This window comes from Eurosta solidaginis, chromosome X (assembly GCF_040869045.1).
Source record: "Eurosta solidaginis isolate ZX-2024a chromosome X, ASM4086904v1, whole genome shotgun sequence".
Lineage (NCBI taxonomy): Eukaryota > Metazoa > Arthropoda > Insecta > Diptera > Tephritidae > Eurosta > Eurosta solidaginis.
In genome coordinates, this window is record NC_090324.1 from 196,804,264 (window position 1) to 196,830,102 (window position 25,839).

The 25,839-nt window shown below is 38.7% G+C and overlaps 1 protein-coding gene across 2 annotated transcripts in view; it reads left to right on the forward strand.

The window, feature by feature from the left end:
- The window catches only part of LOC137234544 (apolipophorins-like), an 867,416-nt gene that overhangs the window by 662,205 nt on the left and 179,372 nt on the right, over positions 1–25,839 (forward strand). The window lies entirely within an intron of this gene.

Consider the following 25,839-nt stretch of genomic DNA (forward strand, 5'->3'; position numbering starts at 1 on the left):
GATACCCATATTGTACAAACGCATTCTAGAGTCAACCCAGGTCCACGCTTATGGCGATATCTCGAAAAGGCGTCCACCTATTGAACTTAGGCCCACTCCCTTTTAAAATACTCATTAACACCTTTCATTTGATACCCATATCGTACAAACAAATTCTAGAGTCACCCCTGGTTCACCTTTATGGCGATATCTCGAAAAGGCGTCCACCTATACAACTAAGACCCACACCCTTTTAAAATACTCATTAGCACATTTCATTTGATACCCATAATGTACAAACGCATTCTAGAGTCACCCCTGGTCCACGTTTATGGCGATATCTCGAAAAGGCGTCCACCCATAGAACAAAGGCCCACTCCCTTTTAAAATTATCATTAACACATTTCATTTGATACTCATATCGTACAAACAAATTCTCGAGTCAGGCCTGGTCCACCTTTATGGCGATATCCCTAAATGGCGTTCATCTATAGATCTATGGCCCACTTCCTCTTAAAATACTCTTTAATACCTGCCATTTGATACACATGTCATGCAAACACATTCCAGGGTTCCTTTTACAACATGGTGATTTCCCTTACTTTGTCTCCACAGCTCTCAACTGAGTATGTAATGTTCGGTTACACCCGAACTTAGCCTTCCTTACTTGTTTTTAACATCATTTTTATACTCAGCGTGCTTTGCACACAGAGTATATTAACTTTGGTTGTACAGGTATAAAGGAATCGAAATAGATATAGACTTCCTTATATCAAAATCGTCAGTATCGAAAAAAAATTTTATTGAGCATGTCCGTCGTCCGTTCGTCCGTTCCTCCGTCTGTCCGTCCGTCTGACCGTTAACACGATAACTTGAGTAAATTTTTAGGTATCTTGATGACATTTGGTATGTAGGTTCCTGGGCAATAATCTCAGATCGCTATTTAAAATGAACGATATCGCACTATAACCACGCCCACTTTTTCGATATCGAAAATTTCGAAAAACCGAAAAACTGAGATAATTCATTACCAAAGACGGATAAAGCGATGAAACTTGATAGGTGGGTTGACCTTATGATGCTGAACAGGAATTTAGTAAAATTTTGGACAATGGGCGTGGCACCGCCCACTTTTAAAAGAAGGTAATTTAAAAGTTTGCAAGCTGTAATTTGGCAGTCGTTGAAGATATCATGATGAAATTTGGCAGGAACATTACACCTATTTCTATATATGTGCTAAATAAAAATTAGCAAAATCGAATGACAAACACGCCCACTTTAAAAAAAAAAATTAAGTAAAATTTTAACAAAAAATTTAATATCTTTAGAGTATATAAGTAAATTGTGACAACTTTCAACTCCAGTAATGATATGGTGCAACAAAATACAAAAATGAAAGAAAATTTAAAAATGGGCGAGGCTTCGCCCTTTTTCATTTAATTTGTCTAGAATACCTTTAATGCCATTAATCGAACAAAAATTTACCAATCATCGTGAAATTTGGTAAGGGTATAGACTCTACTGCGATAACTATTTTTTGTGAAAATGGGCGAAATAGGTTGAAGCCACGCCCGGTTTGTATACACAGTCTACCGTCTGTCCTTCCGCTCGGCCGTTAATAGGATAACTTGAGCAAAAATCGATTTATCTTTACTAAATTTAGTTCAAGTAATTATCTGAACTCACTTTATCTTGGTATAAAAAATTCCCGAAATCCGACATTGACCACGCCCACTTTTTCGATATCGAAAATTATGAAAAATGAAAAAATGCCATAATTCTATACCAAATACGAAATAGGGGATGAAACATGGTAATTGGATTGGTTTATTGACGCAAAATATAACTTTAGAGAAAACTTTGTAAAATGGGTGTGACACCTATCATATTAAGTTGAAGAAAATTAAAAAGTTCTGCAGGGCGAAATCAAGAGCCCTTGAAATCTTGACAGGAATACTGTTCGTGGTATTACATATATAAATAAATTAGCGGTACCCGACAGATGATGTTCTGGGTCACCCTGGTCCACATTTTGGTCGATATCTTGAAAACGCCTTTACATATACAACTAAGGGCCACTCCATTTTAAAACCCTCATTAACACCTTTAATTTGATACCCATATCGTACAAACGCATTCTAAAGTCACCTCTGGTCCACTTTTATTACGATATCTCGAAAAGGCGCCCACCTATAGAGCTCTTTTAAAATACTCATTAACACCTTTTATTTGATACCCATATCGTACAAACAAATTCTAATCACCCCTGGTCCACCTTTGCGGCGATATCTCGAAAAGGCGTCCACCTATAGAACGAAGGACCACTCCGTTTTAAAATACTCATTAACACATTTCATTTGATTCCCATATCGTACAAACAATTTCCTGAAAAGGCGTCCACCTGTAAATCTAAGGACCACTCCCTTTTAAAATGCTCATTAGAACCTTTCATTTGATACCCATATTGTACAAAAGCATTCTAGACTCACCCCTGGTCCACCTTTATGGCGATATCTCAAAAGGGCGGCCACCTATAGAGCTAAGGCCCACTCCCTTTTAAAATACTCATTAACACGTTTCATTTGATACCCATGTCATACAAACAAATTCTAGAGTCACTCCTTGTCCACCTTTATGGCGATATCTCGAAAAGGCGTCCACGTATAGAACTAAGGCCCACTCCCTTTTAAAATACTCATTAACACCATTCAGTTGATACCCATATCGCACAAACACATTTTAGAGTTACCCCTGGTCCACCTTTATGGCGATATCCCAAAATGGCGTCCAAAGGTCATAGAACTATGGCCCACTCCTTTTTAAAATACTCTTTAATACCTTCCATTTGATACCCATGTCATGCAAACACATTCCAAGGTTACCCTAGGTTCATTTTCCTACATGGTGATCTTCCCTTATTTTGTCCCCAAAGCTCTCAGCTGAGTGTGTAATGTTCGTTTACACCCGAACTTAGCCTTCCTTACTTGTTACACATGTTCTTATGACCGTCGCTATTTTCGGCGCGACAGAGCAGCACGACAATCAAGCACGATAGCTGTTGTAGCCAGATTAAAACTAATTCTATTTTTGGGAAGCGACAGTGAGTGGCGTCCTTTTTATTTTGTCAATAAAAACTAAAATAGAAGTAAATAACGGATAATAAAAGCTAAAGTCATTCTTTTGAGCGTTTTAAAACATAATTAATATTTTTTCTAAACTTTTCGCTACTGTTTGCTGTAATTTATATTGGTGGCTGCCGCTTTCAAAGTAATCAAGAAGCCAACGCTTGGCTCTGGTTGTCGGCAAGCCTTGCCTTATTGTGGTTGTGGTCTGTAGACTCCGTGTTGAATGTGATCAGCCCTATTCTCTGCCGACGCAGAAGCTACATAACACATTAGCGTAGAGGCAGAAGTAGAAGAAGTGTTAATATCAGCAAGAGGCGCAGCAGCAGCATTGGGAGATGCAAGCGAGGAAATCTCATTAGCTGACATATTATAATTGCCCTTATTGGACAATTGCTAATTTTTTATGGAGCGAAGGTTATACTTTTTTTTTCTGCTTCGAATTAGGCGCGCTATTATTCTCACGAGTGACAATATTAGGGCTGAACACATTAACATCACTGTCAGGTGAAATGTTTTTTGGATGTGAACTCAGTAAATAAGCTATATCTTTGCAAAATAGAGCTTTATATCAATGGTATTTCATTTCCCACCCAAGCGGATTTATAACAATAAATAGGAAAATTTTCAAATTTAAAAAAATGGTTGTGGCACCGCCCCTTTAATGACAAAGCAATTTTCTATGTTTCGGGAGTCATAACTCGAAGAAGAATTAACGGATCGTAATAAAATTGGGTACGCAAATTTTCCCTACAGCAGGAAATATTTCTAGAAAAAGTGGACGAGATCGGTTAAAGACCACACCCACTTTTATATAAAAGATTTTTGAAAGGGTCGTAGACGAAAATAATAAGCTATATTTTAGCGAAAAAGAGCTTTGTATCAATAGAAGTTTACTTTCTAAATTGACTTATAACATTAAATTGGAAAACACTAAAAAATTTTAAAATGGGTGTGGCACCGCCACTTTTTGTCTAAGCAATTTTCAATGTTTCCGGCGTCATAACTCGAATACAAATTTACATATCATAACGAAATTGGGTACACATATTTTCCTTATAGCAGGAAATATTTCTAGTAAATATGGATAAGATTGGTTAAGGACTACGCCCGCTTTTATATAATTGACTTTAGAAAGGGTCGTAGGCGAAAATAATCAGTTAAATCTTAGCGAAAAATAATTTTGTACCAATCGTATTTTTTTTGTTCTGTTGTATCTTTATATTAAAATAAACAGTAAGGAAATCCCCATATCTGAAGGAAAACTGCATAATTACCCGCTCAAGGTCATTGGTGTTAGCCTCTGTATCCTCTTTGCTTCTTTTAAATAAAAATTAATTCAGAACAGAACCATATTGTGACAAATATTAGCATTACTAATTGATTCACATCACTAATCTGATACTAAGTAAATAAAGGCACAACAACAATAACGTAAGCTGCCACTCTTGTGTACATCAAATCAATTATCATGTACACACATATATACAAGCAGCAGAGAGATACTCACAAACGCATGTTATCATTAGCCAAAGTAGTAATCACTTATGCACACGCATTTGGATACAAATTACAAATATACATGTGTATAGCTGGTAAACAAGCATCAAATTCACGTAATTACTAGACCTTAGGAGAAATGGGTGAACGAGGAAACCGAAGAGTATAAAAGCAGAACAAGCTGAGGCATGACTAAGCAGTTTGGTTTAAGCACGCTATTGGTTTTGAAGTTAAGTGTTATTGTGAAGTACTTTCAAAGTAGTCTAATAAAGACCATTTTTGTATTATTGTATATTGGAGTTATTTATTCAACAACTTAGCGATACGAACGTTAGTAGAAGGTTTTGGAATAAGCGGAATTTCCCTGAATTTGTTACAATTGATGTCATAAGAGGAATTGTTGAATAAATTCTGAAGATTTCGAATACAATTTGAACATGGCAAAGTTAAGTGAATTGAAGATCCAGCAACTGAAGGAGGAGTTGGAGAGCCGTGGATTGAATACAGCCGGCAATAAACTCGAACTTCAGGCACGACTAAGGCAAGCTATGGAATTGGAAGGAATCGACATTGATGAACAAACTTTTTATCCTGATGTGGAAGAGTCAGCGAATAAAATGGAGGAGAAGATACAGACTCCGAATCCATTGGCAAGTGTTGACACTAACGCGATACTAGAAGTGTTGAAGCAAATGTCGTCACAAATATCAACCGAAATGTCATCTCAATTGGAAGAACAAAACACGAATATGGTATCCCATCTGGAAGCACAGGAGACAGGTATAACATCCCAACTGGAATCGCAGGAAACATGCATAACATACAAGATGGAAGAACAAGAGGAGCGCTTATCATTGCAGGTGGCACAAATGTTTTCGCAGTTAGAAGCACAGGAAGCAAGGCTAACATCAAAGCTGGAAGCGCAGGATGCAAAAATCGCTCAATTTCAGGCAGAAGTCGATGATTTAAAACAGTGAAGGGCAAAACGGCTCGTATGACCCTTTTGCTCATACGGCACGCTTTGCATATTTAAGTGCTGGGTGAGGGACGATCAAGTGCAGGTATGTGGGCGAAGAACACAGGCAGAGAATAATATACAAACACATCTTGCTTGATACATATTTAACAGTTACAAAGCGATGTAGAAAATAGAGCGGTCACCGCTCTTATTATGTTCAAATTATTAAGCGTTTTAGGATAAACTAGCCTTTACCGGCGGCTTCGCTCGCACTAAAGGCCACAAATATGTAATGTCGCTTTTGTGATTCACAACTCGAACTGAATTTTTAGTTGTAATTTTAAAAGTTCCTTTATGATTCAAATCATAAACAAAGCAAATTTTAAAATTAGAAAAATGGTCGCCGTAAATTAAACACACATGCAACACATGCTCCAACAATTTTTGCAGTGTGTATTTAAAGATATATGTATGTGAGCTGAAGAAATTTGAAAATTCCTCCATAATTTGAAATTTATAAATGAAAGCAGTTATGTTTATAATAAAACTGGTAAAATTAGTCGTTGTTTATGCGATTGGTACCTTTTTTTATTTGTAAACTGATAAATTTTTTTCTAGGCACACGGCAACACTACCAAAAAATCTGAAAAGGGTTTCGTTTTCCTACGATTGTATAGGAAACCTGCATTAGTACGTTTTTCTACTACTACTTTCTCTAATGCTACTACTTTAAAAATACTTTTTTAAATACTTTTATGTATATATTGCAAAATGAATCGGCTTGCATATAATTAAATGTATGTGAAGGCGAAATGAATGTCAATAATGCGCTGTTTAACATAAAGTCGACTTCAGTCTATGGTATGTATGTTTTTGTTTTCGTACTATTGCAACACAGTTTGGGAATTGGTTTTCGAGGTTGAGAGAGAATATTTTCAATTCAGTTTTTTAGTGTTTCCGCAACCTTCTTGCGATGAATATCGTTTGAGACGAAGCGTACGATATTTCCAATGTATTTTTTTAATCCCCTAACACCCCAAAACACACAAACGTCTCACCAAGCACTCGCTGGCACTGAAACTGATTTAGGAGCCGAAAATAGGCCCATCCCTGATTTAAAAGGTCGTATGGAGCAGTTGCAACTCAATCGCCCAGCAGTTTGAGCGAGTAATCCAAAGGTAAAACACCATCCTTTGACGGTTCTGTTCCTTTCCAAGCCTTTGAGCTACAGTTTGAGAAGACCGCAACAGTGAACAACTGGAATAATGTTGCAGCTCTATTCGTAGCACTGAAGGGGCCAGCAGCCGAAATCCTATAGACCGTTTTCGGCTGAACCGACGAATTTATATACCGCTCTTACGCCTTGAAGTCTTAGTTCTTTGATAATCTCTTTTTCGTCGACACATTTTAGGCAAGGTGCAAAAATATTGCCCTTCACCGAATTTAATGTATCGTAAATCCTGCACATGTTTGATAATATTTTTGCTCTAAGGATATTTTCGGCCACTCGAAGCGAGCGTGCTTCGCGAAACAACTTTCCGGAATCAAATCTCGGTTGAAATATATTCTAGACCTTTTTTTACAGCGAAAGGGCTCATTTTTGCAAATGGTTTGTTTTTATCAGTTGAAGAAATTATTGGGGGCGTGAAATTTCTAAAAATGTGAGGCGTAGCATAACCTTACTAAGGTTCAGTTGGTCTTATATATGACTATGAATACAAATTTGACGCATCTAACGCTTTTATTTAATTGTCTGATCAACGCCCTAGATTGATGAGGAGCGTGATGACTAGTACCTAGGATCTATCTAATTATTTTATAGCTTTTAATATTATTATTACTTCATGTAAGTATTGTTTTCAATACAATTTTTAACTTAAAAATTTTTATTTTTATTTTTTTATTTTCAAGTTTTTAGTCTTTATTTAATTGCCTATTATTTCTCATTCTATTTAGTTCATTTAGTGACTTATTATTACAAGGACTCTTTCCTGACAATTTGTTACAATCTATGTCCTCAATACATAATCCTCCCAAAGACTTTACTTGACTCTGCGCCACGTATGTTTGTCCCTCCTCGAACTGCATTCAGCCACGTCATGCCTTAGTTGTCGTAAACTTTATCCCAATTGCTTAAATTTTTAATATCAAGAATTAAAATTTTCATCAATTTGCATATACATATATGAACATATTTACTTACAGTTGAATTTCCGAGTGTTTCTGCATTGTGTTGTTGCTGTTGACAGGCTTCAGTTTTTATACTCAGCTGAGCAGAGCTCACAGAGTATATTAATTTTGTTCGCATAACGGTAATCCGTAACGGCATAAACTAATCGAGATAGATATAGACTTCTTATATATCAAAATGATCTGGGCGAAAAAAGAAATTCATTTAGCCATATCCGTCCATCCGCCATAAACACGATAACTTGAGTAAATTTTAAGGTATCTTGATGAAATTTGGTATGCAGTTTCCTGGGCACTCATCTCAGATCGCTATTTAAAATGACCATAACCATGCCCACGTTTTCGATATCGAAAATTTCGAAAAACGGAAAAAGTGAGATAATTCATTACCAAAGACCGCTAAAGCGATAAAACTTGGTAGGTAGGTTGACCTTATGACGCAGAACAGAAAATTAGTAAAATTTTGGACAATGGGCGGACACCGCCCACTTTTAAAATAAGGTAATTTCAAAGTTTTCCAAGATGTAATTTCGCAGTCGTTGAAGATATCATGATGAAATTTGGCACGAACGTTGCTACTATTATTATATGTGTGCGAAATAAAAATTAGCAAAATTGGATTACGAACACGTCCACACTTTAGAAAAAAAATTTTAAGTCAAATTTTAAGAAAAAATTTAATATCGTTACAGTATATAAGTAAATTATGTCAAAATTCATCTCCAGTAATGATATGGTGCAACAAAATGCAAAAATAAAAGAAAATTTCAAAATGGGCATGGCTCCGCCCTTTTTCATTTAATTTGTCTAGAACAATTTTAATGCCATAAGTCGAACAAAAAATTACTAATCCTGCGAAATTTGGTAGGGCATAGATACTATGAAGATAACTGTTTTCTGTGAAAATGGGCGAAATCGGTTGAAGCCATGCCCAGTTTTTATACACAGTCTTCCGTCTGTCCTTCCGCTCGGCCGTTAACACCATAACTTGAGCCAAAATCGATATATCTTTACTAAACTTAGTTCATACGCACTTATCTGAACTCACCTTATCTTGGTAAAAAAAATGGTCAAAATCCGACTATGACCACGCCCACTTTTTCGATATCGAAAATTACGAAAAATTTAAAAAATGCTATAATTCTACACTAAATATGAAAAAAGGGATGGATTGGTTTATTGACGCAAAATATAACTTTAGAAATAAACTTTGTAAAATGGGGGCGACACCTACCATATTAAGCAGAAGAAAATGAAAAAGTTCTGCAGTCCGAAAACAAAAGCCCTTGGAATCTTGGCAGGAAGAGTATCGTGGTATTACATATATAAATAAATTAGCGGTACCCGACAGTTGATGTTCTGGGTCACCCTGGTCCAATTTTGGTCGATGTCTCGAAAACGCCTTCACATATATAACTAAGAGCCACTTTCTTTTAAAACCTTCATTAGTACCTTTAATTTGATACCCATATCGTACAAACACGTTACAGAGTCACCCCTGGCCCACCTTTATGGCGGGATCTATAGAACTAAGCCCCACTCCCTTTTAATTAATCATTAACGCCTTTCATTTGATACCCATATGGTACAAACACATTCTAGAGACACTGCTGGTCCATCTTTATGGCGATATCTAGAAAAGGCGACCACCTATAGAACTAAAACCAACACCCTTTTAAAGTACTCATTAACGCCTTTAGTTTGATACCCATAATGTTCAAAGATATTCTAGAGTCACCCCTGGTCTACCTTTATGGCGATGTCTCGAAAAGGTGTCGACCGATATCACTAAGGCCCACTGCCTTTTAAAATACTTATTAACACCTTTCATTTGATACCCATATCGTACAAACACGTTATAGAGTCACCCCTGGTCCACATTTATGGCGATATCTCGAACTAATGTCCACTCCCTTTTAAAATACTCATTACCACCTTTCTTTTGATACCCATATCGTACAAACACATTCTAGAGTCACCCCGGTCCACCTTAAATTGCGATATCTCGAAAACGCGTCCACCTATAGAACTAAGGATTACTCCCTTTTAAAATACTCATTACCACTTTTCATTTGATACCCATATCGTACAAACACATTCTAGAGTCACCCCTGGTACACCTTTATGGCGATATCTCGAAAAGGCTTCAACCTATAAAACTAAGGATCACTCCCTTTTAAAATACTCATTACCACCTTTCATTTGATACCCATATCGTACAAACACATTCTAGAGTCACCCCTGGTCCACCTTTATGGCGACATCTCGAAAAGGTGTCCACCTATAGAACTAAGGCCTACTTGCTTTTAAAATACTTATTATAACGTTTCATTTGATACCCATATCGTACAAAACGCATTCTAGAGTGACCACTGCTCCACCCTTATGGCGATATCTTCAAAAGGCGTCCACCTATAGAACTAAGGATCACTCCCTTTTAAAATACTCATTACCACCTTTCATTTGATATTCATATCATACAAACACATTCTAGAGTCACCCCTGGTCCACTTTTATGGCGACATCCCGAAATGGCGTCCACCTATAGAACTATGGTCCACTCCCTTTTAAAATACTCTTTTATACCATCCATTTGATACCCATGTCATACAAACACATTCCAGGGTTACTCTAGGTTAATTTTCCTACATGGTGATTTTCCCTTATTTTGTCTCCAAAGCTCTCAGCTGAGTATGTAATGTTTGGTTACACCCGAACTTAGCCTTCCTTACTTTTTTAATTTGTCTAGAATACTTTTAATGCAAACAAAATTTAAGCAATCCTTGTGAAATTTGGTAGGGGCATATATTCTATGACGATAACTGTTTTCTGTGAAAATGGGCGAAATCTGTTGAAGCCACGCCCAGTTTTTATACACAATCGGCCGTCTGTCCTTCCGCTCGGCCCTAAACACAATAACTTGAGCAAAAATCGATATATCTTTACTAAACTTAGTTCACTTACTTATCTGAACTCACTTTGTCTTGGTATAAAAAATGGCCGAAATCCGACTATGACCACGCCCACTTTTTCGATATCGAAAATTACGAAAAATGAAAAAAATGCCATAATTCTATACCAAATATGAAAAAAGGGATGAAACATTGTAATTGGATTGGTTTATTGACGCAAAATATAACTTTAGAAAAAACTTTGTAAAATGGGTGTGACACCTTCCATATTAAGTAGAATAAAATGAAAAAGTTCTGCAGGGCGAAATAAAAGCCCCTAGAACCTTGGCAGGAACACTGTTCGTGGTATTACATATACATATAAATTAGCGGTACCCAACAGATGATGTTCTGGGCCACCTTGGTCCACATTTTGGTCGATATCTCGAAAACTGCTTCACATATACAACTAAGGGCCACTCCCTCTTAAAACCCTCATTAATACCTTTAATTTGATACCCATATCGTACAAACACATTCTAGTGTCACCCCTGGTCCACCTTTATGGCGATATCTCGAAAAGGCGTCCACTTATAGAACTAAGGCCCACTCCCATTAAAAATACTCATTAACACCTTTCAATTGATACCCATATCGTACAAACAAATTCTAGAGTCACCCCTGGTCCACCTTTGTGCCGATATCCCGAAAAGGCGTCCACCTATAGAACTAAGGCCCACTCCTTTTTAAAATACTCATTAACACCTTTCATTTGATTCCCATATCATACAAACACATTCTAGAGTCACCCCTGGTCCACCTTTATGGCGATATCTCGGAAAGGCGTCGACCTATAAAACTAAGGCCCACTACCTTTTAAAATACTCATTAACGCCTTTCATTTGATTCCCATATCGTTCAAGCACATTCTAGAGTCACCCCTGGTCCAGCTTTATGGCGATATCCCGAAATGGCGTTCACCTATAGAACTATGATCCACTCCCTTTTAAAATACTCTTTAATACCTTCCATTTGATACCCATGTCATACAAACACATTCCAGGGTTACCATAGCTTCCTTTTCCTACGTGGTGATTTTCCCTTATTTTGTCTCCAAAGTTCTCAGCTGAGTATGTAATGTTCGGTTACACCCGAACTTAGCCTTCCTTACTTGTTTTCCTTAACCTTTGTGCTTCGTTCAACAATTATTCATACTTTTTCTATTTTATTAATTCTCGGTTTTCTGTAGCATGTATATATATATTTCTTCTTCACCTTCTTTAGTTTTTTTAAGAGTGTCTTGTCTATATCCAAACTGCTTAGTAAAAAGTGAATCGCATACCTTCGTGATATGTTGGCTTTGCTATGGGCATGCCCATATGAAGTGCACCGGTTTGTCAGCAAGTGTGGTTGACGCACTTAATGATAACGATAAGGGAGTGCGCTGAGCTTGTTTGAAATGTATGCCTACCGAAATTGGTCTTTTTAAAGTTTTCAAACAGGCCCGAGATGGGTTCTCTGAAATAGGCAGAGAGATTTCCGCTTTGTCCGGGAAGTTTATGCATTATGAGAGCTTATTTAACTCTTTCGAACGCTCAAATGTCACCGTTCCGGATTATAATCGTAAGCCTATCGATGTTTTCCTTAGAGCTCCGACTATGCATGTCGATTCCAAAGTTCCTCCACCTCCAGTTCTTCCACCCCCAACTCTTGAACTGATAAATCTGTCCTCACCGAGTCCCTTAGCAGTTCAACCATCGACATCGAAGGCTGCTTCAGCTGTTTCTACTGTATCCTCCATAAAATTTAACCAGGTAACCCAACGGAATCTGAACCGCCGGCTAGTAGATTGATTACTGTCCCTATTAAAAAGTTGATTTTCTTATCCAGATTCGAGAGAGACACTGCAGAAGAGGACCTGAAGTCGTACGTCATAAATAAACGTAAATCCGAGAACGTGACTATTCGTAAATTTAATTTTAATTATGATAGAGACGTTTCGTCATTTAGGATTGATGTATCCGCGCAACATTTTGAATAATTAATTTTGGCCAGCCGGTGCCTTTGTGCGTGAATTCGAACATAAACGTAACGTAAATATTCCAAATATTGCTACCGTTCCTCATAACAATACTGCAGCAAAAAACTAAATATTAAATTTGTCCTTAATATATTTTATCAAAGTGTACGAGGTTCAAACACGAAACTAACTGATTTGTACTTGTTCAAAACAAAACAAAACTCAAATCTACCCTATAAATGTCAACTCTGGTTCGCGTTGCTGATTAACATACCTGGGGGTCGATTTTGGTTGAGCGTTATAGTGAAGTGAAAAAAATGAATCACTTTGGTTATCACTTACTGTTTTCATTTTTTCACTTCACTGAGTTCGAAAATGCGATTCTTATAACTACTGTCAAAACTGTTAGCTGAATAACATTTGAATTTACGATGAATGAAGTTTTCTTTGCTGAATGGTAAATTATGACAGATTTCTTTTGTTCGGTAAATTAAATAAAAATACAAAAAAACATTAAGGAAAAACAAATGTCTGCCGCAGTGTTTCTGCTAAATGCTTCTAGGGGAATACGACAACGGCGCAGGTAAAGATGATAATAATTTTCACTGTTTAAAATAAAATCCGACAAGGACCTACACTTCGCCAGCAACGTACACAATATTTGACGAGACACCTTTATTTTCTTGCTTTGTTTTGTAGGAAATATCCTCGCCTTTTGAGGCGTAATCTCCGGGATTCAGAAAACCGTTTTACGGAGCACTTCATTGAACTATATCGCTATCCGAAAGCGTTATGCATTGAATTGATAAACGAGTTGAAGCCACTTCTCAAGGTATCTTCCAGAGTTCACGCCATACCAAGCCACATCAAAGTTTTGTGCGCACTGCGGGTTTTTGCAACTGGTAGCTTCAAGCGTTCGGTGGGCCAAAATCAATTCTCTTCACTGTCGCAAACTTCAGTGAGTCGAAGTGTGTCTGAAGTGGCTCAGGCATTAAATCAGATTGCGCATAAGTATGTGAGATTCCCAAAACGTGAAGAGTCCAACGCAATTAAAACGAAGTTTTTTGCAAAGCATGAATTTCCGGGAGTAATAGGATTAATAGATGGGACCCATATAAAAATATGTGCACCAAAAAAGGAAATTGAGCACGTGTACTATTGTCGGAAGGGCGGTCATTCAAAAAATGTTCAAATAATATGTGATGCCTATTATCGCATATTAAGTGCAAGTGCTCGATATGGAGGCACAGCCCATGACGCATATATCTGGCGTAATGCGCAAGTACGGGCAACCCTTGAAGATCTTTTTAATAGTGGAGAGCGGGATTTCTGGCTCTTGGGAGATAGCGGATATCCGTTAGAGGTATGCACTTTTTGTAACAGTTTTGTCCGGATATTTTACCCTGCATTTATGTTTTTCTACTAAGCCTTGGCTCATGACTACAATAGCAGAACCTGTGTCCAACTGCGAAGAATCATATAATATAGCGCATAAAAAACGAGAGCGTTCATTGAAAGATGCATTGGGTACTTCAGAGCAGATTTCGATGCTTGTCGAAAGAACGAGCACTTTTTTATAGTACACAAAAATCAGCCATTATTATATATGCCTGTATCGTACTGCATAATCACCTTATTTCTGCGGGAGTAGCTTTCACCGATCTAATTGAAGAGTCTAACCAATCTACCGACAATGAATCAAGTTCAACATCTGATGCAATTTTACATCAAGCAAGAAGAATAGGAGCAAGATTTGCTAAAGCATTTATTTAACAAGTAAGGAAGGCTAAGTTCGGGTGTAACCGAACATTACATACTCAGTTGAGAGCTATGGAGACAAAATAAGGAAAATCACCATGTAGGAAAATGAACCTAGGGTAACCCTGGAATGTGGTTGTATGACATGTGTATCAAATGGAAGGTATTAAAGAGTATTTTAAGAGAGAGTATGCCATAGTTCTATGGATGGACGCCATTTAGGGATATCGCCATAAAGGTGGACCAGGGCTGACTCTAGAATTTGTTTGTACGATATGGGTATCAAATGAAAGGTGTTACTGAGCATTTTAAGAGGGAGCGGGCCTTAGGTCTATCGGTGGACGCCTTTTCGAGATATCGCCATTAAGGTGGGCCAGGGGTGACTCTAGAATGTGTTTGTACGATATGGGTATCAAATGAAAGGTGGTAATGAGTATTTTAAAAGGGAATGGGCTTTAGTTCTATAGGTGAACGCCTTTTCGAGAAATCGCCATAAAGGTGGACAAGGGGTGCCTCTAGAATATGTTTGTACGATATGGGTATCAAATGAAAGGTGTTAATGAGTATTTTCAAAGGGAGTGATCCTTAGTTCCATAGGTGGACGCCGTTTCGAGATATCGCCATAAAGGTGGACCAGGGGTGACTCTAGAATGTGTTTGTACGATATGGGAATCAAACGAAAGGTGTTACTGAGCATTTTAGGAGGGAGTGGGCATTAGGTCTATAGGTGGACGCCTTTTCGAGATATCGCCATTAGGGTGGGCCAAGGGTGACTCTAGAATGTTTGTACGATATGGGTATCAAACGAAAGGTGTTACTGAGCATTTTAAAAGGGAGTGGGCATTAGGTCTATAGGTGGACGCCTTTTCGAGATATCGCCATTAGGGTGGGCCAGGGGTGACTCTAGAATGTGTTTGCACGATATGAATATCAAATTGAAGGTATTAATGAGGATTTTAAAAGTGATCCAGAAAATCATCTGTCGGGTACTGCTAATTTATTTATATATGCAATACCACTAACAGTATTCCTGCCAAGATTCCAAACGCTGTTGATTTCGCCTTGTAGAACTTTTTCATTTTCTTCTACTTAATATGGTAGGTGTCACACCCATTTTACAAAGTTTTTTCCAAAGCTATATTTTGCGTCAATAAACCAATCCAATTACCATGTTTCATCCCTTTTTTCGTATTTGGTATAGAATTATGGCATTTTTTTCATTTTTCGTAATTTTCGATATCCATAAATTGGGCGTGGTTATGGTGGGATTTCGGCCATTTTTTATACCAAGATAAAGTGAGTTCCGATAAGTACGTGGACTAAGTTTATTAAAGATATATCGGTTTTTGCTCAAGTTATTGTGTTAACGGCCGAGCGGAAGGCCAGACGGTGGACTGTGTATAAAAACTGGGCGTGGCTTCCACCGATTGCGCCCATTTTCACAGAAAACAGTTACCGTCATAGAATTCATGCCCCTACGAAATTTAAGAAGGATTGGTAAATTTTTTTTCGACTCATGGCATTAAAAGTATTCTACACAAACTAAATGAAAATGGGCGGAGCCACGCCCATTTTGAAATTTTCTTTTATTTTTGTATTTTGCTGCATCATATCATTACTGGAGTTGAATGTTGACTTAATTTACTTATATACAGTAAAGATATTAAATTTTTTGTTAAAATTTGAATTTAAAAAAATTTTTTTTTAAAAAGTGGGCGTGTTCTTCATCCAATTTTGCTAATTTTTATTTAGCACATATATAATAATAGTAGTAACGTTCCTGCCAAATTTCATCATGATATCTTCAACGACTGCCAAATTACAGCTTGCAAAACTTTTAAATTACCTTCTTGTAAAAGTGGGCGGTGCCACGCCCATTGTCCAAAATCTTACTAATTTTCTATTCTGCGTCATAACTTCAACCCACCTACCAAGTTTCATCGCTTTATCCGCCTTTGGCAATGAATTATCGCATTTTTTCGGTTTTTCGAAATTTTCGATATCGAAAAAATGGGCGTGGTTATAGTCCGATATCGTTCATTTTAAATAGCGATCTGAGATAAGTGCCCAGGAATCTACATACCAAATTTCATCAAGATACCTCAAAATTTACTCAAGTTATCGTGTTAACGGACAGACGGGCGGACGGACGGACGGACGGACATGGCTCAATCAAATTTTTTTTCGGTACTGATGATTTTGATATATGGGAGTCTATATCTATCTCGATTCCTTTATACCTGTACAACCAACCGTTATCCAATCAAAGTTAATATACTCTGTGAGCTCTGCTCAACTGAGTATAAAAATATAGACATGAAAATAAATACATAATAAATTAAAATAGTATTCAATACTATCATTGACACAAAAAATAAATTTAGTTCTAGTTTATAAAGTTCTCGTGTCACGGTGTTAGTGATAAAACTCCTCCGAAACTGCTAGGCCGATTCTCGTGAAATTTTGTGAGCATATCGGTTAGGTTTGAGAATTGGTTTGGAGGCTTTTTGTCTCGCTAGGTCTTGAGATCAAAACGTGGATTTGGGGATGTATTTGTACAATATGGGTATCAAATTAAAGCTTTTGATGATTGCTTTGGTGCAGAGTATTTTTCATACATCTGGGTGACTAGGGTCTCGAGATATATGGAATGGATAATGGAAGCCGTTGATGAATGCTTTAGTAGTATCGCTATATAGGCCAAATCGAGGACCCGAGTGAAGGAGATGGAGATTGAGGTAGGCTTAGCCGAATCCCATAGCGCCCGCCTTTGATGCTCAGGGGTTGGTGAATATACGCCGCCATGGCCGGTGGGAAGAAAGAGGAGCCACAACAGCCTGCAAGACAGAAAGAAGGGAAAGGTATAAACTCCAGCTTTCTCGAAGAAGTCAAAGGTAGGCAACGCTGTGACTCCGGCTTCTCCCGCTGGTACGAACGACGTGGCGAAGAAGCCCCTACCCCTACCAGGTCCACCGAGAGAAGAAGGGAAGGCTGAGGGGGGCCCGGATTTTCTCTCGATGGCTAGTTGAAGTTGGAAATCTGTAGAAAGAAGGCTTGTTGCATGGTCAGGATGTTGTGAGACGAACCGAATAAGCGAATTCCATCTTTCGATTCAGTGGGGTGGAACAGTCCTTCATTTTTTGTACTTCTCCTTCTTATCATTCACCAACTTTCAGTATATTCATTTGTCTTATAGTCATCCCCCTCATTTTCCTTGATCCACTTCTATTTCTCTCTTTTTATCTTTCCTCGCTCTTTTTCGTTTACTGCCTTTCTTTTATCTAACTTTTTCCATTTGTTGCTTTTTTTTTTGGTACTTGTTATCTTTTTATTTTTTATCTATATAATTTTTACTTTCTCTCTAGCATATACATATGCTTAGAAACAATTATAACTACGCCTTTGGCGATAAAGTGCTGTCGGATGCGAAAAAATGCGCGAGCGCTTTCTGACGACAATATATAATGCATTCTACGGTCGACAAAGATAGACGGAGGGCCCACAGACACACACATAAACATAAATTCAGCGCGTCACCAATTACCATCACCGCCAAAGAGGTTGAGGATGCCATCGGTCATGCTAAACCATCCAAAGCAGTGGGCCCAGACGGCATAGCCATGCCGATGCTTAAAAGCCTAGGGAGTGAGGGTTTCAAATATTTACCTTTGTCATACCCGAAAAATGGAAAATGGCCAAGGTGGTCCCGCTACTAAAGCCTGGGAAGCCAGCTAACATAGGAGAGTCATATCGCCCGATATCTCTCCTATCGCCAGTAGCCAAGACGCTTGAAGCCACTTTGCTCCCCTACTTCAAAGCAAATTTGCAGCTAGCCTGCCATCAGCATGGCTTCAGAAAACTCCATAGCACCACCACCGCGCTAAATGCCATGGAGGGTGGGGCCATGTGTAGAAGTCCACGAAAGTGGGGAAAGCTTCTGACCGCCATTCACCTGGGAATGGCCAGAGCGACTCTTTTGCATGCGGTTCAAGCAGCTCACTACTGCCGGTCGCTTGCGGCCAAGTATCCTCTGGGTAGCCGCTAAACACCCGTTTAGCGGTGAGCTAATATGAGAAGGCGACAACCTGGCTAGGCCACTCTGACATAATCGGTTTAAGGGCTAGCCGGGGGAGATCTCATCGGCAGCGTCTGTCTTGGAGCAAGCGGCTCGCTATATAAACGTGCCAAGTAATATTTTCACCCCCGCTGAGCGGGTTGTTCGCTGGGCTTGGGACCCGCCACGTAAAACCATACTCCAATGAAATATAACAACAAGCCTCGGAAATGCCATCAGCACCCAGATAAATTACGGTTTAAATCAAAACCCCCACCATAGAACAGTACTCGTTGCGCTAGACCTATCAAACACTTTTGATACGGTCAACCATGGTACGTTACTGCAAGACCTGGAAGGGTCTACCCTTCCCCCATGTATTAAAAGGTGGACCGTAAAGTATCTGGGTGGTCGGCAGGCATCGGTGCAATTTAGAAATGAAACATCAAAAACAAGAAGAATTAAACAGGGGGTGCCACAGGGTGGTGTCCTATCCCCACTTTTGTTTAATTTCTACATATCTAAGCTACCTTCGCCACCAGAAGGAGTTACTATCGTTTCCTACGCCGATGACTGCACAATAATAGCCACAGGCCTAGGCCAAAAGATCAAAGATTGCATGCTACGCGTCCCTTATATGGTCGCCAAGCCTAAAAATTACCCACTGGAATAAGCTACAGACCTGCCAAAATACTGCTCTCAGAATCGCCACGGGCTGTCTTCTTATTTCCCCAGAACACCATCTACATAATGAGGCGAGAATACTCCCCATCAGGGAGAGAAATGAGATGCTAACCAAACAGTTCCAGTTGAATACCCAGAAACCTGGGTATCCCAACAGACATCTGATTGATGAGCCAACATCGCCTAGGTGAACTCCACAAACAGCCGTCGGACCTTTATGCCAGGAATTGCCCGGTGAATCCAGTACTCAAAAAACAGTACCAAAAACTTTCGGAAGAGGAATGCATACTCCCCAGGGAAACGCGAGTCCCTCTGGCTCAACTTCGTCCTGGATACTGTAACAGGTTAAACTGTTACATATCTAGAATCAACCCCTACATACCAAATGTATGCCCTGCTTGCAATGTGTCCCCACATGACACCAACCATCTCTTTAATTGTAATGTAGAACCAACGCCCCTAACACTCCTTTCATTATGGTCCACCCTTGGAAACAGCAAGTTTCCTTGGACACCCGTTAGAGGATATTGATGACAATTTGTGATCGGTCGCAGCTATTAGGTATTTTAGGGATTTTTGAAATGAAGTACATATGTATGTACAATATCAATTTTAGAACTAAGAAACATACAGCAAAACACAATAAAATTAAGGACTCTTGTTTTGAAAAATCTCTACCAGTTTTTGAAAATTTTTCGAGATCTCCCTTTTTACTTCAATATCTTCCCGTTTTAGTTCGACTAACTCTTCAATTGCATGCAGTTTTCTTGCTTCTCTCTGCTCAAATTGCTTGTAGTTGAAGCATTCATCGGCTGCAAGTTTCCTTTTTTTCGGCATGTCTTTCTCCTTCGTTAACCCCATTGGAAAAGTGTTTGGACCAGAGTTGCTTATATCCCGTAATATCCTTTCATTCTCATTTACAGGAGTAAACTGAGTAGTATCCGCTTCAATAACTTCATTTTCGTTTAAGGGTCGACTAGATTCCGTAAAGCACACTTCAGCCTAAACAAGAACAAAAATTAAAGTACTTTAAACCCAAATATTATTAAATGCAACACCAAACGCATAGCAATGTTTTGTTGTTATGAAAGCGAAAGGCAATGGAAAAAATCTATCCAACAACAAGGCAGGGCTTTGGTCGAGTCTGTTGCGGAGACAGAACGATAATTGCAGGAGTAAATGTTCGAGCCTCACTCCCTGGAGAAAGGGCTTTGAAGATATTTACAATAATCGAAACAGGAGTCGCCTTGTCCGTTCTGCTGTTGCGTTGTTTAAATTTTCCCCAAAATATTATATAAAACCAAAGGGGCATATTCATAGTCAGAATTAAGTTGATGCTTAAATTTAGTTATAGCTTTTAGACGTAACTTTCAACTGGTTAGCTGTCAAAAATGGTGCAACTAAATTTAGGTACTTACTTAATTTTGACTATGAATACGCCCCATAATGTTTACAAAGCATTTACAATAGAATCAAATCCAAGTTCCGGTTGATAATCTCCTAATACGGCTTCTTCCGTCATCAAGTTTATAATACGTCTTTCGAACTCGGTTAAATCCTTTATTTTTGCTAAGCCATTAATGCCACTTTTATCTCGCTGTGCGAGAGTGGAATATTTTGTCTTGATTGACAGTCTGTAAACAAAATTATGAATGTGGTTAAATTAAAGGAAGACTAGCAATATGCGACAGAGGTTTTTCGGCCCAAGTTTTCCTCGCCTTGGCCTTATCCTTCGACCCTCCTTCTCGTGGTTCCTTCCCTCTTCATCTCCCTTCCCTCTCCGTATCCTTGTCCATATTCCTGCCCCATTTTCTATCAATCTCCCTCCCTACAACACCCCCTCCCCTCCTCTCCATATTTCTCTTCTTCCTCTATTTCTGGAATTCCGATCAGCCTTCCGACAGTAGAGGGCATGACCTCGCGGAGGAAAAGATGGCACTATGTTCAGCGTGGTGAACAGCGGTGCCCCTTTAGTGTTCCTGTCAAAGTTCCCCTAACATTGCCGTCGTCAGAGCGGGGCTGCTAACTGTTTCGATTGGCGACCGATGATTGCAATTGCATCTGAACACCTACCCATCACCATCCTTTTGCAAAATTCACAACACCATCGCGCTGAATGCCATGAACACTCAGATAAAGGGCGGACTTATGCCCGGTTTTTCAGTGAGAGTTTAAACTACAGTCACAGTGAGCGTGCTCGCTTAACGGGGGAAACGTTGCTACAAGAACAACATTCCATAACAAACATTCGTACAAATACATTACCATAAATCCGTCAAATACTTCCTCCATTTGCTGCCACACTTTTGTGCTGCTCCTAAACAATTAAGTGATTGGGCTAATTCTTCCCATTTCCTGCCTTGAAGTTTTGCCCCATCTACGCTTGAGAATCTAGTCGGAAAAAATAAATTATTTAAATTTTTGTAAAGGGCTAAAAAAGAAAACTCACTTGTCGTTAGCGAGGTCCGGACTATTTTCTAAATAATTAATGAGGTGCTCCTTTTGGACCTCGCTTGCTCTTTTAGCACGACGCTGCACTTTTTTTCCATTTTCCGTAATAAAATTGTTTTGTTGTCTGTAATATTTTTTTTTGTATTTTTGACAATTTTTTTAAAGTCAAACGTTAACACAAAATTTATATCGGCGTTAACTTTGTTTTCACTTCACTTCAATTCGAAGTTTTAACGCAAAACGAGAATCAATAATCGTGGTGAATTGGTGTTCATATTTTTCACTTTACAATAACGCACAACCGGAATCGACCCCCTGGTTGTCGGTGAAAGCAACATATGACATGAAAGCAACATACAAAACGGCACCTTTGGCAATTGACATTGGATGTACATACATAATTATACTCAGCTGAGCAGAGCTCACAGAGTATATTAACTTTGTTCGCATAACGGTAATCCGTAACGGCATAAATTAATCGAGATAGATATAACTGCTATATATCAAAGTGATCTGGGCGAAAAAAGAAATTAATTTAGCCATGTCCGTCCGTCCGTCCGTAAACACGATAACTTGGGTAAATTATGAGGTATCTTCATGATATTTGGTATGTATGTACCTGGGCGCTCATCTCAGATCGCTATTTAAAATGAACGAATTCGGACTACAACCACGCCCACTTTTTCGATATCGAAAATTTCGAAAAACCGAAAAAGTGCGACAATTCATTACGAAAGACGGATAAAGCGATGAAACTTGGTAGGTTCGTTGACCTTATGGCGCAAAATAGAAAGTTAGTAAAATTTTGGACCATGGGCGTGGCACCGCCCACTTTTAAAAAAGGTAATTTAAAAGTTTTGCAAGCTGTAATTTGGCAGTCGTTGAAGTTATCATGATGAAATTTGGTAGGTACGTTACTCCTATTAATATATGTGTGCTAAATAAATTAGCGAAATCGGATGACAAACACGCCCACTTCTAAAAAAAATTTTTTTAAGTCAAATTTTAACAAAAATTTAATATCTTTACAGTATATAAGTAAATTATATCAAAATTCAACTCCAGTAATGATATGGTGCAACAAAATACAAAAATAAAAGAAAATTTCAAAATGGGCGTAACTCCGCCCTTTTTCATTTAATTCGTCTAGAATACTTTTAATGCCATAAGTCGAACTAAAATTGACCAATCCTTGTGAAATTTGGTAGGGACATAGACTCTATGACGATACCTGTTTTCTGTGAAAATGGGCGAAATCGATTGAAGCCACGTCTAGTTTTTGTACACAGTCGACCGTCTGTCCTTACGCTCGGCCGTTAACACGATAACTTGAGCAAAAATCGATATATATTCACTAAACTTAGTCCACGTACTTATCTGAACTCACTCTATCTTGGTAGAAAAATGCCCGAAATCCGACTATGACCACGCCCGCTTTTTCGATATCGAAAATTATGAGAAAATTAAACAAATGCCATAATTGTATACCAAATATGGAAAAAGAGATGAAACATGGTAATTGGATTGGTTTATTGACGCAAAATATAACTTTAGAAAAAACTTTGTATAATGGGTGTGACACCTACCATATTAAGTAGAAGGAAATGAAAAAGTTCTGCAGGGCGAAATCAAAAGCCCTTGGAAACTTGGCAGGAATACTGTTCGTGGTATTACATATATAAATAAATTAGCGGTACCCGACAGATGATGTTGCAAAACAGCAATCCTATATTTTGCTTCAAATACGCGCAAAACGGCGAAATTAAAACAAACGAAAGGCTTCTTACAAGCTAGAAAGGAAATTTTAACAAAATATTGGGCTAAATTCATCAGCCTTCACGAACAAATAACCACCGGGGGCACTGTAGAAGATATGGAAGCAGCTGCAATTTCAACGCCGTCGGACTTCGATGCGGTGGAGTGTGCTTATACCGAAACAATGGGCGAGATACACGATCTTTTCGAGGGCACTCATTCGATTACAAACACCTCGATGTTACAGTTTTTCCAGTCAACGCAGGTGGTTGCTCAACCACTTCCCCGCATACGCATTCCGCCATTCGATAGTAATTTTCTGCAATGGTGTCCCTTTAAAAATTTTTTTAATTCCATTGCTACGTCTAACACGTCCTTAACCAATATGTAAAGACTGCAGTACTTGAAGGACAGCCTCTCAGGAGAGGCCAAAACTGCGTTAGACCAATTACTACCACAGATTCCAATTTTCAAATTGCTTCACTCTAAATATGAAAATAAGCGGGCACTCATTTAGCAATGATTAATAAATTGCCAGCTGTTCAAAAGGAATCGGCTTCAGCGCTGAGACAATTGATTGATACGATGACTGAGTTTATTCGCTCGCAAAAAATCTGGGTCGGCCCATTGAACACTGGGATGATTGGTTAGTTTTTACAATAACCAACAAATTGGATGCAACCGCGCGCAAAGCATGGGAGCTTTCCCTTAAATCAAATGACAATATTCCAACGTTTAATGAACTAACAGAGTTTCTCACAAGAAGAACCCAATCACTTGAAATAGTTCAAAGCTATACCGAAGTGAAGCCTGCCGGGAAAGAGCATGTTTCAAAGAAAGGGGGCATTGCATCAGGTATTTCTAGATATCACGCTGCATCTGAACGCTGTTCTAATTGCGGCGGTAAGCATATTTTGATGTTTTTTGAAGCTTTTCGCAAAAAGGCGCCGCATGAGCGCTATAGCTATGCACTACAAGCTAAACTGTGCATTAATTGTTTACACGGCGGTCACCAGCAATCAACTTTTTCCTCCGAGTACCGATGCAAAACCTGTCAAGCCAAACACCATACAATGCTACATGAATATTTCGCTAATAATACGACCAACGCTATTAAGCACCCTGTTGCTTCTCATAATGCATATTCAGCAAGTCATTCTACTCACGGATTGCCGCCTGTTTTGATCGGCACAGCACTTATTGAGGTTAGGGCACAGTCTTGACATACGGTCGTTTTACGAACTTTATTGGATAGTGGGGCAGAAGAAATTTTCATAAGCGAATCCGCTGTCAACCTGTTACATTTGGTGGAATCAAACGTAAAGGTACCTATTAATGGCGCCAATGGGGGAAAAGTAACTACAGCTAAGGGGTTAGTACGATTTAATGTACGGTCCTTGAAATCTGACTACGAGCTTGATTGCATCGCCTTAGTGTTGCCTCCAGTTTGTAACCGCACCCCATCAGTACACATTAAATCCAAGGGCGTTACACATTTTAACACACATTTACACATTTATTTTATATCCCACCATCTTCTGATCTCTCGCTGTATATGAATCATATTTCGTTGCTGAAAGCTATCAATACAATTTTGAAGCCCATTGTTACGATAATTGTCTTGGGTGAATTTAATCCTCCGCATTTATCATGGACTACATCTGACTATGATATTGTACCGGTTTGTTCCAAATTGTCCAGCAACGACTTTTTAGCCGAAATAACTGAACTTTACCTTAGACAGATAAATATAGTTCCAAACATGTTCGGGAGGGCTCTTCATTTGAAATGTTGATGATACATAGAAAATTCATTCTTAGGAGGGGTGAATCTCTTACTGTACCTCAAGAACCTTACCATCCTTCCCTGGAAATAGTTTACGAATTGGAAAAAAGTTATCGGAATTGCATTACCACATAATATGGGAGTGGCCCTTAGTTGTATATGTGAAGTCGTTTTCGAGATATCGACCAAAATGTGGACCAGGGTGACCCAGAACATCATATGTCGGGTACCGCTAATTTATTTATATATGTAATACTCCCTTTTAAAACCCTCTTAAATACCTTTAATTTGATACCCATATCGTACAAACACATTCTAGAGTCACCCCTGGTACACCTTTATGGCGATATCTCGAAAAGGCGTCCACCTATAGAACTAAGGCCCACTCTCTTTTAAAATACTCATTAACAGCTTTCATTTGATACCCATATCGTACAAAAGCATTCTAGTCACCCTAGTCCACCCTTATGGCGATATATCGAAAAGGCGTCCACCTATAGAACTAAGGCCCACTCCCTTTTAAAATACTCATTAACACCTTTCATTTGATACCCATATTGTACAAACACATTCTAGAGTCACCTCTGGTCCACCTTTATGGCGATATCTCGAAAAGGCGTCCACCTATAGAACTAAGGTCCACTCCCTTTTAAAATACTCATTAACACCTTTCATTTGATACCCATATCGTA